A 14,506-nucleotide genomic window follows, 5' to 3' on the forward strand; every position below is an offset into this window, starting at 1 on the left:
CAGGAACCACATGCAACTGGTCTTTGATAATCACACCCTCATGTGTGGTCAAAGCGTGTTTGAATTTGTCGTACTGGGCCACAAAGTTTCCTTTGAAAATCTCCCGGAGATTTTCGTCCTGCTTCTGTGCCTGTACTAAATCTTCTATGTCAGTCTGTGAGACCTGAACTGAACTCACAGGGGCGCTAGCTGGTGCGCTAGCTGGGGGTGTCCAAAAGTGACCTCGCCTGGAAACTGCTTTAGCCACTGCGTCGGCTTTTACATTTCCAGGGGGGGATGATCGATGGTGGCTTCTAACTTTAATAATGCCATACGTCCTATCCTTTGCCTTCTCTAGGATATGGTGGAGTAATGGGGCTGATGGAAGGGGCTGATGGAAGGGGCTTCCCGTCCGCGGAGACAAAACCTCTTTTCCTCCACAAGGGTAGAAAATCTGTGAGGCTGTTACAGACATATAAACTGTCCGAATATATGGCTGCTGGGCTGGGGAATGAATCTGGGTGGTCCACTATGTATGCTATGGCCGCGAGCTCTGTTGCCTGCGCGCCTAAGTGACCGGGTAACTTTAGTGCTATCTCCTCTAGTGCACGTCCCTGCGCATCTTCTACATAAATCCCGCATCCAGTGATGCGTTCGCCATCTAAAACTGTGGATGAACTGTCCACATATATCTTCAATGGGGCACACGTGTCTGTGTGCTGGGGGCTCTGGCTTGAATTCCCTATCTTCCTGGGGGGTGTCTTAGCAATGAAGGGTCCTGTGTTGTGGAGGGGTGCTACGATTTCGCATTCATGGGGTTGTCCTGGATACTGTAAGTTGTCCGCTAAAAATGTGTGTGTCTTGGTCCAATTAACTGTTATGCCCCGTCCTTGTAACAGAAGTGTCCACCTAGCTGCTCTTATCTGGCTCACTGAACAGCCCTTCAGTCGTCCGTCTAAAAGTAACTGTGTGGGGGTGTGTTCGGTCAAAATGGTGATGGGGTTGAGTCCGGTAATGTAAGAAAAATATTGTACTGCCCACAATACCACGAGCAGGTGCCTTTCGCAGGCTGAAAAACCTTGCTCCACGGGGTCTAACAGTCGTGAGGCATAAGCCACGGGTCGTAGCTGCTCGTGCCGTTCCTGAAGGAGCACGGCTGAGAGGGTCAGATCTGTGCTAGCTACCTCTATTGCATAGGGGGAGAGTTGGTCTGGAACTTGTAGCGCGGGCGCTGCACTAAGGGCTTTCTTTAACTCTTCCACAGCCTCTGTATGCTGCGGAAGTCATTCCCAAGGGGCTCCTTTCTTAAGGAGGTCTAAGAGTGGGGCTGCCTTGGTCGCAAAACCATCGATATGGTTCCGACAATACCCAACCAGTCCTAAAAACGACCGGAGGTCTGAAACATTTTGGGGAAGGGGCAATTTGACGATCGAGTCAATTCTTTTAAACTCGATCTCGCGTTTGCCGTGCGTGATGACTGTACCCAAATACATCACTTGATTCTCCAATATTTGGGCCTTTCTGGGGTTAACTTTACATCCAATGTCTTGCAATAGTTCCAGGAGTTCGGACAGAAGCGTGATGTGCTCTGCCTTGGTGTCTGTCTGCAGTAATAGGCCGTCCACATACTGTACCAGACATTCAGGTCGGGAAAATGTTGCTAGTCCACTTGCCAGCTGTCGGTGGAAAATGGAGGGGGAATTGTGGAATCCTTGTGGGAGGCATGTCCACGTGTACTGCTGTCCTTTAAATGTGAAGGCAAATTTGTACTGGCACGCCTTTGCCAATGGGATTGACCAAAAGCCGTTGCTAATGTCCAATACCGTGAAATATTTGGAGTGGAGTCCCTGCGTGAGCATGGTCTCGGGACTTGTCGCTACCGTGGGGGCTACTGCTGGGGTAACTTTGTTGAGTTCCCGATAATCAATGGTCAGACGCCATGATCCGTCGGGCTTCCTCATGGCCAAATAGGGGCATTATTAGTCGAGGCTACTGTCCTAAGTACATCCTGCTCTAATAAGCTCTCTATAACTTTTCCAATTTCTCCCTCTGCTTCTAGGGGAAATCGGTACTGTCTCTGTGGTCTCGGGTCAGGTCCTGTAACTTGAACTTGTCCAGTCATTCTGCCGCAGTCGTGCCGGTGACTGGCAAATGCTGTCCTGTGTTTGTTCAAAACTGCCCTAACCTGTTTGTCCGTGCTAAGCGTGGTCGGGTCAAAAAAATAGTCGCCTACTGCGCTAATCCTGTTCGCATACTCTCCTACTGTGAGAGTTGCGGGTGCTCTGTCAGGTTTCGCCATTCGCCAGACACACTGATTTACTGGATCGAACGACAGGCTGTGGGCATTCATAAAGTCAATGCCCAGTATGTGTTCTGCTGTGCGGGGAAGATTAACTAAAACAACGGGGTGTCTGGTGGAGATATTCCCTAGCTGAATTGATACAGGGGCTGTAATGTGTCCCTGCTGTGAGTGGCCTGTAAAGCCGCTGAGTGTAATTGAAGCTGTAGTGGGCCACGTGTCTGCCTGTGGTGTAGTGGAGAAATTAATGGTAGTGCGGGACCCTTCTGTGTCCCAAAGTAATTCTATGGGCTTCCCTCTAATTTTCGCTGTGACCACCAGTCTTCCGAATCGGTCCCAGAGGGTGTCACAGACCCAAGTGCGGGAGCACGAACACCGTAAGTCCGTTCCGTCCACATTGGTCTGTCCTGACTGCGTCCCTATACTGTGGATAGGCTTTGCTTTGTTCCTGGTCAGAGTGCCTGTCTGCTGGCCTCTCTGAGATTTCTGCAGGGCGTTGCATTCTTTTGCAAAATGTCCTAAATGTCCGCAGTTGTAACATTCCTGCGACTTCTGTGGGGGGCTGTTCTTTCCTTCATTTACCAATGCGGGGTTTTGGTGCGCTCTCACTGCCTGAATATCTGCTGCAGCCTGAGCTTCTTCGGGGTTCTGTACTTTTATCTTGCCTTGGACAGATTGCTCCCAAGCGCGGGACAATCATTTCAATACCCATTTTTCATTATGGGCCTCTTCTGAGGGGTCATAACTGCTGCAGATATTCTGCCCTGCATCTGTGGCGTGGGAGATGATGGTGCGGGTCCATTTAACCATATTATCTCGGGTTAAATGCGCGCGGTCTAAATCACCAAAATACGGCAGTGAAATGAATCCACAGCCTTCCTGCGAATGCTGTGGGGTTCTCGGTCCTTTTCTGGCCTTCGACTGGGTCTCCTCTGTTGTACCCTATCGCGTCTAAAATAGCTGTATGCATCTCTTCGAGGGTGCCTCCGCCAACGTTCTGTGGGTCGGGGAGGGCTGCTACTACCGATGAGTCTAAACTCAAAACTGTGAGCTTAACCTGCTCTCGCTCATCCAGGCCATACATGGTCGCCTGCTGTTTCAGTCGTGCGAAAAATTGGTGGGGGTCTGCAGTGGGGAGGAACGGGGTGATTTTCTCACACGCGTCCCTTAGTTGTGTTGCAGTTAAGGGGGTGGTGTAGGTGACCTCGGGTGCGCCTTCTACGGTTGCTTTTCTTTGGGTGGTGACTGGGTTCATATGTGCGGGTGCTATCTGACCTGTGGGGGGTTGGGGCGCTTTCCTTTTCTGTTGCACTGCTGGCGCACATGTTCCCTGAACATAGCGCTGCGCGGTTTCGCTTAATTCCTGCCAATCTGGGGCATTTCCTTCATCTAACTGGGTCCTAAATGTCTCTTGGAACCCATTCTGCACAGAAAGCAGAGATTGCAGCTGCGCAATCTGCTTCCTACATTTCGCATGGTCCACTGTGCTTTGCCTTTGCTCAGTGGTGGCGGCATGGAGTGCCCTTAAAGCTGCCTTTAGGTCAGAGCATTGCCTTTGCAAAGCCTCTACCTGCTTATCTGAATCTTCTCTTATCAGAACTGCGCGCTGCACATCCTGATAGGCTTTCTCATACTGGGCTTGGGAACTGCTCAGATGGGCTAGACAGGACTGATGTGCCCTCTTGGCATCATCCACCTCTCTATCCTTCTCTGCCAACTTCCTTCTTAATTCTATGTTATCCTTTTCGACATCGCAAATGTCGACTTTGCTCATTCTATTCCTCTCTTCTAATTCTTTGCGGAGCGTCCGAACGACCTCCTCTGTGCCTCGCAATTGTGCCAAGCAGGACACAATTGCCATCGGCTTACGTGCTTTACCTAAACTCTTTTTATGAATTTGAGATAGGTTCTCCCACCGAGTATGTCCTATACTCCCGGGAACCTGTCTCCTCATTCACACAAAACTCACTCCAAAGGGGCCATCCTTTCCCTTTGAGGTACTTCCTGAGTTCCAGCTCCCACACGGGACACTGACCTCCTCTGCTACTGTTGGTCGCTGCGACCATGAACTGCTCTGGGTTCATGAGGCGTTCCATTGTCGGCATGGCCATTTCTTTTTCTCTTATGCTCTCTTTTAATTTGGAACGAGGGATGATAAGGCAATGCTTATAAAATACGGGTATGGCTTTCGCTATGTTCCGACTTATAAAACTCCCGACAGTTTGTCGCAACAAAAATCTCTCGGTTTTACCTTACAACCCTGTTAGTTACACATGCAAAAACATACTTCCGAATTATGATTATTGGTTTGAACTACTTGAACACTTGTGGTTTTTCCTTTTCCCAATTGGATTTCAGATTCAAATTTCTGGGTTCTCTCGGAGTGGGGGGGCCACTTCTAATCGAGTCCCGGCAGATGTCGCCCCTAAATGTTGCTCGTTCTGGGTGAGTGTGCTTAACACTCAATTTGCCTCTGTTTCGTTACTTAGCTCTGGAGTCGCCAGGTATCGTTAAGATATCGCCACAAGTTTCACGGTCAAGTTCAAAGCAATAAAACCATACACCAATTAGTAAGTTCAAACAAATGAGTTTATTATAATACAATTATAAACTACTCATGCACACGCTAAGATGAGTAAACTATTCCTGCCACTAAATAAACCAATACTTATCTTAAAGGGAACTGCCGGATCGGGGACAAGGCCTCTTGCTCTGCACTGGGTCCGCAGTCTTCAGGTTGGTACGGGTTAAAAAGGGGTCAGGAGTGTCTATCTCTGGTAGCGATCATTGTGAGACACTTACTTGCTGGCGGCTGCTGTCCCAAACCTCTGCTCTCTCTCGGTCAAGGTCTTCTTCGGTAAAGGCTGGTCGAGAGGGCTGGTCAAGAGAGGAGGGCTGGTCAAGAAGAACGAACTAAGTTTGGGACCTGCCTTTTATAGGTCCTAGGGCTTCGCGCCCTTTTGGGCGGACCCTCTATCTGCTGGGGATCGATTGGGTCTCTTCCCAATCGATTTGTTTGAATCCCCCCAATACTGAAGCTGTCCCTTGGCTACTGGGCGGGCCTTCAGGTGCTTTGTCTTCGAACCCTGCTGGTGCAGGGTGTCTGGTTTCCCATACACTGTTGCAATCACTTCCCTATTTGTGTCCATTGTTTCTGGGATCGTTCCATTACTATGCTAACTGTCCCGGAGATTGTCTCATTAGTATCTGGAATGTTTGTTTCGGTGCTGTCTGCTCTCTTAGCAGACAGAATACACAGTGCCTTGTTACAGCCTGCTTGTGCTGCAAACTTTGTCCATTTTACCCTGCAAGCTTTGCGTTCCTCCATTTTGTATTGAGGGAATGGCCAACTTCGGTGGCTACACTGCGAAAAATAGGGAAGATTCTGGGCGGGAGTGTTCGCAGTCTTAGCCAGGATAGTGGAGGAGGAGATGGATCTGGACCCTTTGGTGGCGATATTTGGGGTCTCAAAGAAACCAGAACTCAAGGAGAGGAGTAAGGCTGATGTCTTGGCTTTCGCCTCTCTTATTGCACGGCGGTGAATTTTGTTGGAGTGGCGGTCGGCATCGCCACCAGGGTTGGCGACTTGGTTGGGTGACCTGTACGACTTCCTGTGATTAGAGAAGATAAATTATGAGTTATGGGGCTCTTCAGGAAGGTTTGAGGAAAGGTGGGGAATGTTTGTGACTGTTTTTGAGGGGCTGTTCGTCACAGGGGAGAGGGGAGTGAAAAAGAGGAAAGATCTGTACAGACTGTAGAGTTGATTGTAGGGACCATGTTTCCTGGGGTGTTTGTTTGCTGTCACCTGTTTTGATACATGTTTGTAATAAAATACATTTCAAAACAAAAGAATGAGGGCAGTCCCTGACTCTTTTGAATGCTATTTGAAATTCTCGGAAGAGATTGTAAGCACCCCACGGTTCGTGGACAGAAACAATAAGTGGTGTTACTGGGCCAGAGAGGTAATCAAATTGCACCTTGGCCTTAATTACAATGCTCAGGCCTGATTTAGATACACTCATGAGGCTTCTGACCATTTCAGATATGCCACCCCGCCAATACATTGGGTAGTCCCAAAAAACTGGCACACTTATTTTATTTTTTTCCCATTAAGGGGCAATTCAGCATGGCCAATCCACCTACCCTGCACATCTTTGGGTTCTGGGGGTGCGACCCATGCAGACACAAAGTCCACACGGACGATGACCCGGGGCTGGGATCGAACCCGGGTCCTCAGCGCCGTGAGGCAGCAGTGCTAACCACTGAGCCACTGTGCCACCTGTGGGACATATTTAGAAGACCTAACTCACTCTCACTTACCCAATTTCAGATGAACAGAGCAGTAAACAAAACAATGTTAACATCACTAAGTGAGGAGCAAATGCACAACTTTGAAATTTACATGGCACAAAACGTGGGAGATGTAATAAACAAGGAGGCAGTAAAGGCCTAAATAATCTATTATTGATTTCCCTTCATCTTTTCTTCAAATAGTTAGGAAAACAAATGAATACATGGTGGCTGGCTGGGGGTTACAGATTTTATGAAGCCCACATGAGCAGTAAATATAAATTTGGCGGGATACAACATTTTGATTTCCTGATGGCAATTGGAGTTGCAGGAAAAAAGGGCGTGATTCACGCAAAAATGACAAAGTGTCTCCAGGCATCTGATTCGCCTGAATCGTGGCTCAGCTGCTCGCAGCTAACGAGGTGGGGGGAATCATTTAAATGGCCCCTCAACACTCACTCCCAGTCAATCCAGGAGGATGGTCGTGCAGAGATCTGCTCCTCGATTTGTATGTCCCAACCTGGCCAGGCTTCTGGATGCCATGGAGGAGAAGCGGGGCACCCTGTACACCCAGAGACGATAGGAGACCCAGCAGCATGGCGACAAATGCCACCTGGGAGGCAGTGGCAGCTGCAGTGAGTGCAGGCAGCAGAACTAGGAGGATTGCCGTCCAATGTAGGAAGAAGATGAATGACCTCCTGCGAGCTGCAAGTGTAAGTTACCACCTCTCTCCTCCTGGCATCAGTCCCGACACAGCATTAGGGCATCAGCTATGGTGCCCTTGAGCTGCATGCTGGTAATGGAGGGGGCAACTCACCTCTTCGCTCCCCCTCGGTATCCATTGTACCTATCCCTGTTTTTATAGAGGAGTACAAAATGATGCCCCCGTGACTTTGCGCTGTGGGGACAGGTGACTACTGGGAGGCCACTGCATTCGACTTTAATCTCGCTAATGACATTTAAATGAATGCAAATTAGGTTTAATCAGGTTCATGATCATGCCATCGGGAGCAGGTCGGGAGAATGGGAAACTGTTTAGCGCCCGGCGCAAATACCGTTTTTGGCCTCTCCCGCCATAATGGGATCGGTGCCGCGCGCAACATGGTGGGAAAGTCGCACCCAACATCAGCGTGTTTTACGCGCGTCGAGCAGCCTGTGAGTTCTTCCTTGTAATATATTTGCATGCCATGAATTAGCATTAAACTTTTTAAATGATGTCCCACCTTCAAGATAAAGTCAGCAGTTCTCAAGAATCTCATGGCATCCAGTTCACAATTGTTTAAAGATGGCATGCATCTGTCAGCTTTGCATAGTTGTGTGAAAGATCAGTGGGTCTCCTTGTTTAACTCTACGGCACAAGGGAGGAGAGCAGGAGAATGGACTCTTACATGGAGGCATGGGAGAAGCAAGGGTTAGTCAATGGTGAGGAATAGTTATGGAGTCAGCTCGTAGACATGCAGGAGTGGAAGGGGGATCCAAGGGCAGAGAGTGGGGTTGGAGGCATGGAGGAATGAAGTGAGAAGGGCCTGGATCTGGTGGGGACAATCAGTTAAGGTAAGAAAATGAGGGGCCAAGAGGGCAGTGTCAATACTGTCCAAATATGGGTCCATCCAAGATTGTTGACTGGCAGAGTCCTTACAGGGGTTTGAGCTTGTCTACATCATTTCAACTGCCCCACTGAGGTTGCTGTTGGACAATGTCCTTTACAATGTATAAAAGTGAGGACAAGCTGAGCCTGCGAGTTCAGCCATGTCTGATGAGTACAACACTCGACACTAACATGAATATTCTATAAAGAATGAACGCAGAAAACTAACGGGTGCAATTCAGTGGACAAATGTTCAAGTTCCCTTTTAGGCGTGTTCGGCTGCAGTGCTGAGATTCACCCTGCTATTAACCGGCACTTTGCCGTTTATTTTTTAGGTCTTGGGTGTTTCTCCCTGCCAAGGCCATACTTAGCCAGCTGTCCTGCATTGACGAGCTGATCTTGCTAGCAGGTTTGGTACCCCGCAGACCAAGGCACCATTTTGGAAGGCTGCCCTTATCTCTAGACCCCATCTTTAAGCTCACCCTGGCTTTCAGGACTCTCCCCCTTCATGCCCCCAATATTTGCAGTGGCCCTCTACCTCCCCCTCACCCCAACCTGGCAGCTGGGCACCTTGACTGCACTTTGACTGCCAGCCTGGCACTGTCAGGATACCCAGGTGGCATTCAAGGGTGCCAGACTGTCAGTGCCAAGGTGGCTGGGTTCCAGGGGGGAGTCCAGGGTGCCCTGTCTCCGACCACCCAGGGGTCTCTAATGGCCTGAGAGACCCCCGTGATGCCGTCATACCTGGTCCATATTTGTCAAAACCAGTGCTAAACGGCGCCCTGACAAGGTCTCAGACTAAGCTAGTCTCAATAAAAAAACGATGATGCACACATGAATAAAGTGAAACCAACGTAATGTGCAATTTTACAAGTGAAATTTAACTTTGAAAAACACTTGTGCCATATTTGTCATAAGCCTTAGGTTATTGGCAATGGAGTTGTGCAGGAAAGTGTTGAGTGTGATATAGAGCCTTCCTACAAACCAGCAAACTCATTGGTTGCCCATAGATACAGCACTGTCAGCTGAGGGAAGGTTTCACCATCCCGCGCCACTAAATCAAACATGTATTTGCATGCATGCTTCTAATACTTTAGAATGATAATTACAATCATGTGGGAAATGACAAAAAAAGAGAGAAAGCAAGAGTGACGCACAGTTCCAGTTATAACATTGAGAAGAGCACACTGTTGACAAAACCCCGGCCATACTGTTCAGGCTTGAGGAGAAACACCTTGGCAAAATCCTACTGATACATCATGAGGAATTCTGCAGACCTTCAGGCACAACCATTCTCAGAACTACAGGTACATATGCAATTAGTAACTCCCTTCAGTTGACAGAACGATCACTGTGGAAAATATTAAGTCAAGCTTTTAAGACGGGCTGAGGCCTCGAGGTAAAAACATGAATTAATCTGTTGCAAGACATGAAAGGCAATCCTATGGGTCAGTTTAGTTGTGTCATTATGACAAATGGAACGTTTCAATAAAGGAAGAAAGGCTTGCATTCATATACCTCAAGATATCCCAACGCACATAACAGAAAATAAAGTACTTTGAGGTGTAGTTACTGTTTGAAGTAGGACATTTTCTGATGATTTTTGCACACCAAGCTAACAGAATGATGACCTGATAATCTGCTAGTTGATTGGCCAGATCACCAGGAAGAATTCCTCTGCTGTTCTTTGAATGGTGTTCTTCCGTGTTCACCTGCGAGGCCAGGTGGGCCTCATTTCAATGTATTTAATCCAAAAGACAGCACCTACCTCCCACTGCATGCATAGAATTATTAATGTAACTCTGACCTGTGAAGGGGGATAAAACTACATATGTATTTATCTACAGTAAAAAAGGCCACACTAGTAACAGGTAGCAATCGAAAACAATACTTCAATGGGCAAGATTCTCCACTGTGGAGGGACTGTTATGAGCGAAAATGGAAGAGTTGGCTTTCCAGCCGAAACAACATTCACTTTCTGCAGCACAGGAAAATCCCAGGCCAATCGAGGACAGATGCTATCGGCCAATGTATAGCGTAGAAATTAATGCATCTGTTCTAACATGATACACATATCAAAAATGTACCAATTTAGCGATGGGATGCTGCTCTCCCAATCATTTTAGCCTCAAGCGGTCACCTAAAACAGCACTGACATCTTAAGCATACAAGTTATGATCTTAATAGCTGTTGAACATACAAGCAGACAAATTAGGAGCAGGAGTAGGCTACTGGGCCCTTCTTTTAAAAAAAATTTAGAGTACCCAATTCATTTTTTTCAATTAAGGGGCAATTTAGCGTGGCCAATCCACCTACCCTGCACATCTTTGCGTTGGGGGGGGGGGGGGGGGGGGGGCGAAACCCATGCAAATACGGGAAGGAAAACTCCCCGCAAACTCCACACGGACAGTGACTCAGAGCCGGGATCGAACCTGGGACCTCGGCTTCATGAGGCAGCAGTGCTAACCACAGCATCACCGTGCTGCCCTACGCGGCCCTTCGAGCCTGCTCCACCATTCAATAAGATCATGGGTGATTTTATAGTAACCTCAACTCCATAGCCCCATCTACCCTGATAACCTTTCACCCCCTTGCTCATCACGAATATATGTAACTCTGCCTTAAAATTATTCAAAGACTCTGCTTTCTCTGCCTTTTGAAGAAGAGAGTTCCAAAGACTCATGACCCCCCGAGAAAGAAAATTTCTCCTCACCTGTCTTAAATGGGCCACCCCTCATTTTTAAAAAGTAATCCTTAGTTCTAGATTCTCCCACAAGAGAAAACATCCTCTCCAAATCCACCCTGTCAAGACATGTCAGGATCTTATATGGTTCAATCAAGTCACCGCTTACTCTTCTAAACTCCAGCGGATACAAGCTTACCCTGTGCAACCTTTCCTCAAAAGACAATTGCCCAATTATTAATCTAGTAAACCATCACTGAACCATTTCCAATGCATTACATCCTTCCTGAAATAGGGAGACCATAAGTGGTCTTACGAATGACTTGTACAACTGAAGCATAACATCCCTACTTTTGTGTTCAATTCCCGCCACAATAAATCAGAACATTTTATTAGCATTCCTAATTACTTACTGTACCTGCATACTAACCTTTTGCAATTCATGGACCCCCAGATTCCTCTGAAAGTCAGAGCTTGTGATCTCTCACCATCAACAACTTCACATTTTCCCACATTGTACTCAATTTGCCAGATTGTTACCCTCTCACTTAACATATTTGTATCCCTTTGTAGCCTCCTTATATCCTCTTCACAACTTACTTTCCTACCTATCTGTCATCAGTGTCATCAGCATTTTAGAAATTACACCTTTGGTCCCTCTGCCCAAGTCATTTATATAAATTGTAAAAAGTTGGGGCCCCAGCACTGATCTCTGTGACACACCACTTGTTACATCTTGCCCACCAGAAAATGACCCATTTATGCCTAATCTCTGTTTCCTAATAGCTAGCCAATCATCTATCCATGCCAATGTGTTACCCCCTACACCGTGACCTTTTATTTTCTGCAATAACCTTTGATGTGGCACTTTAGCAAATGCCTTCTGGAAATCTAAGTACAGTAAATCCACAGCACATGTTACTTCTTCAAAGAACTCCAATAACTTGCTTAATCATGAGTTCCCTCTCCCAAAACCATGTTGGCTCTGCCTGATTACATTAAATTTATCTCAGTGGTCTGCTATAATGTCTTCGCTTTTAACTTTCCCTATGACAGATGTTAAGCTAATTGGTGTATAATTTCCTGCCTTCTGTCACCCTCCCTTTTTGAATAAAGGAATTATATTTGCTGTTTTCCAATCTAATGGAACCTTCCCCAAAACTATGTAATTCTGGAAAATTAAAACCAGCACATCAACTATCTCACCAGCTACTTCTTTTAAGACCCGAAAATGAAGTCCATCAGGACCCAGGGATTGCCAGCTCACAGCTCCAACAATTTGCTCAGTGTCACTTCCCTGGAGATTATACTTTTCTTGAGTTCCTCCCTCCCTTCTATTTCCTGATTTACAGTAATTTTGGGGATGTTACTTGCATTCTCTATAGTAAAGACTGATGCAGAATACATTTTCAATTCAACTGCCATCTCCTTATTTTCTATTATTAATTCCCTATAATCACGTTCAATGGGATCTAAATGCACACTGTTAACTATTTTCTTTTTCAAATATCTATAGAAACTGTTAGGTGGGATTTTCTGGCCGTTCTCTTTCCAGTCCTGCTGGCAACAATCCCCGCCATGGGCCCCCCAGCGGCAGAGGGTGCAAGAAATGGGAAACCCCATTGGCAGCGGTAGGACCAGAAGACCTCACTGCCGGCCAATGGCGGGTTGCCTCAAAACATGCCGTGGGGGGGGGGGGGGGGGGGGGGGGGGGGCAGGGGGACACCCTTCGTACCTGTCTTTGTGCTTCCAGCTAGCTTTCTCTCATACCCTAATTTTTCCCTCTTAATTAATCTTTGAGTCATTCTGTTTTTAATATTCTGTTTAATCTTCAGACCCACATTTGGGCAATGATATGCGTTATCTTTAAGTTTGCTACTTGGCAGGATTTCCCGCTTGCGCCCCGTGGCGTGCTTCGCAGGGGGAGGCAACGTGTCATTGACCAATGGCGGGATCTTCTGTTATTGTCAAAGGGATTTCCCGTTCTATGCATCCCGCAGCCAAGAAACCTATGGTGGGGCATCACCATTCCCGTCCCACCGGCAAAGAATGGCCAGAAAATTCCGGCCACTATCTTTTAACTTTTTCAATTAAACATGGATGGTGGGTGCTCCCATTGGAATATTTCTTTCTTGTCGATCGGTATCTATTCTATGTTTTCTGAAATATCCCCTTAAATGTCTGTCACTCCATCTCTACTGGCCCATACCTTAACCCAATTTGCCGGTTCACTTTAGCTAGCCCTGCTTTCAGGCCCTGATATGTGCTCTTATTCCAAGTTTAAAATACCAGTCTGGAACTCACTCTTCTGCCTCGCAAACTGAATATGAAATTCAATCATATTATGATTACTGCGACTGAGAGGCGCCTTCACTATGAGGTAATTAATTAATCCTTGCTCATTGCACAATACCAGTTCTAGTATAGCCTGCTCGCTGGTTGGCTCCAGAACATACTGTTCAAAGAAGCTATCCTGAAAACTTAAGATGAAATCCTCACCTATGCTACATTTGTCTATCTGATTTTTCCAGCCTGTGGGTAGATTTAAAATCCCCTGATTATCCTCACACCTTTTTCCAAACCCCCATTATTTCTTCCTTCATATTCCATCCAACCGTGTGGGTACTGCTGGGGGGCTGTACACCATTCCCACAAATTAATTCTTGCCATTATCATTTCTCATCTCCACCCAAACAGCTTCCATATCCTGGTTTCCTGGCTCACCCCTCTCTTTTGTGCTAATAACATCATTAAGTGACACATTTTACTAGCTTCCTATTGTTGCTAAATGTTGCTAAGTGTGCTGTACACTTAATTTGCTCTGTTTAATCACCTTGCTCTAGAGTCGCCAGGTATCTTTATGATACCACCACGAGGTTCAAGTTCAAGTGCTGATGAATAACTCAATACACCAATTAGTAAGGTTCAAATCAAAACACATTTATTATATACACAGTTAATCGCTACTCATGCATAAAATACTATTCACTAGGCTATCACTAACACTAACAGGCCAATACTTAGCTTTGGAAAAGGGACCCACTAGGTCAGGGGAACAATTGGCCTCTCGTTCGATCCTGAGTCTGCAGGCTTCCAGCTGGTATGGACTAATGGTTAGGAGCGCCTATCTCGTAGCGTGCGTTGACTGGACACTTACTTATTGGTGCAGCTGCGAGGCAGGTCTCTGTCAAGGGTTGTTTCTAGCTGCTGGGAGACCCTGCCAAGAAGAACGAATTGAACTTGGGGACTCTACTTTATAGTCCCCAGGGGCTTCGCGCCCTTTTGGGCGGACCCCGTACCTGGTTCCAAGTGATTGGACTGAGTTCTGATCACTTGGATCGATTTCTCCAATACTGGATTGGACAATGCTGTTCCCTGAACGCTGGGCGGTTCCTAAGTGTCCGTTGGTCTTCCTTTGTCTTGGCTCCTGCTGGCGCCGAGGAGTCTGGCTTGGCCTCGATTATCTTAACTATTTCAATTGTTCCCGGGGATCGCTCATCAATATATAGATGGTCGTCAGTTTCAGTGCTGTCTGGGTTTCTGCAAGTTCTAATATGCAGGAGATTTTGCACCTGCTTGTTTTCCTGCGTTTGGCCATTTCTCCCTGCATTCTTAGCGAATCTCCATTTTAATGTCGGGAAGTGGCCAACCAAGGTGGCTACACTAT

The sequence above is a fragment of the Scyliorhinus canicula genome, chromosome 13, assembly GCF_902713615.1.
Source record: "Scyliorhinus canicula chromosome 13, sScyCan1.1, whole genome shotgun sequence".
Lineage (NCBI taxonomy): Eukaryota > Metazoa > Chordata > Chondrichthyes > Carcharhiniformes > Scyliorhinidae > Scyliorhinus > Scyliorhinus canicula.